The sequence below is a fragment of the Pteropus alecto genome, unplaced genomic scaffold (genome assembly GCF_000325575.1).
Source record: "Pteropus alecto unplaced genomic scaffold, ASM32557v1 scaffold103, whole genome shotgun sequence".
NCBI lineage: Eukaryota > Metazoa > Chordata > Mammalia > Chiroptera > Pteropodidae > Pteropus > Pteropus alecto.
This window is the reverse complement of record NW_006436288.1, coordinates 14,301,672-14,302,844: the sequence shown is the minus strand read 5'-3', so window position 1 is coordinate 14,302,844 and position 1,173 is coordinate 14,301,672.

Here is a 1,173-nt window from a genome sequence, read left to right as displayed (position 1 = left end):
CAGGGATTCAGACAGTGAAATTTTTTCTTTCTGAAAATGGTACAAATTAATATTTAGTGGTGTAGTGTGACTGTTGTTACCTCAGTGTCAACATAAAGAAGACATTGTGTCCCCAAAATACTTATCAACTTTCCCTCTGATTAAGTTAAGGCTCTGTCATCTTTAAGACTACCTAAACTTTTTGATACCATTCCTTCCTTTCTACATTCATTCGACAGATACTTCCTTGGTGCCTGCTCTGTGTCAGGTACAGTGTTCAGAACTGATGAACAAGATAAAGATGACCTGCCCTTATAGAGTTTACTTATTGCCCTTGTAGGGTCTGTGGCTTTTTTTTTTTTTTTCAGAATTAGCAACCTCTATACACACACGGACTGCTAAAAAGCTTCACATAGTTATCATTCACCTACTGTATAAAGTAGAATTTCCCTTTCTTTGGTCTAAAACTATTTCAATGAAAAACATTTAAAATCGGCCCAGCATGGTTCTTAGTTTCTACCTGAAGAACCTGGCATCATAGCTGTAGACATAGCATGCACAGCCAGAGAACTTGACAAAGCCACTTATTTTCTATTTGACCTAGAGTATTCCAAAACTTAAAAGAGGGAAAGCCTACTTTCAAATGTACTCTGAAAGGCTTTGGACTGACAGGGCTGGTTCCAGGTGACTCAAACACCACCCACAAGAGTGAAGTACAAACATACTCATAGAGGTCTTAGGTCAAAGCATTAATCAATGCTGAAATCTGATTTTCAACAGATGTACTTCTCCCAAGTTCATTCACAGTTACTCACCTATTCATAGACATACACCCACCCAAATATAACTCTCCCACACAGGTGGTTGGTTCATGGTGAACATAGCTTATTCCAAAGGGTTTAACCTAGAGTTATTTTTGAAGAAGGCAGCAACTTTAGTTATGTGTTCAAAGAAATGCACCTGAGACCAGAGCAGTAATAACTGTCATGTTGGGGGTTCACATGGGGTGTCAAGCATGGTGCTGGGCCTTCCACTGTATCAGTTCTGCAAGGCATCTCTTATATCTACATTTTCCACGTGAGGTAGCTGAGGCTTCTGTAGGTTAAGCTGGCATCCAAGCCATCAAGACCGCCACAGTCCTCACTGGAGAGGGGGAAAGTAGGTTCTGGTTAAAGGTGGCTGCAGGATGGAGCT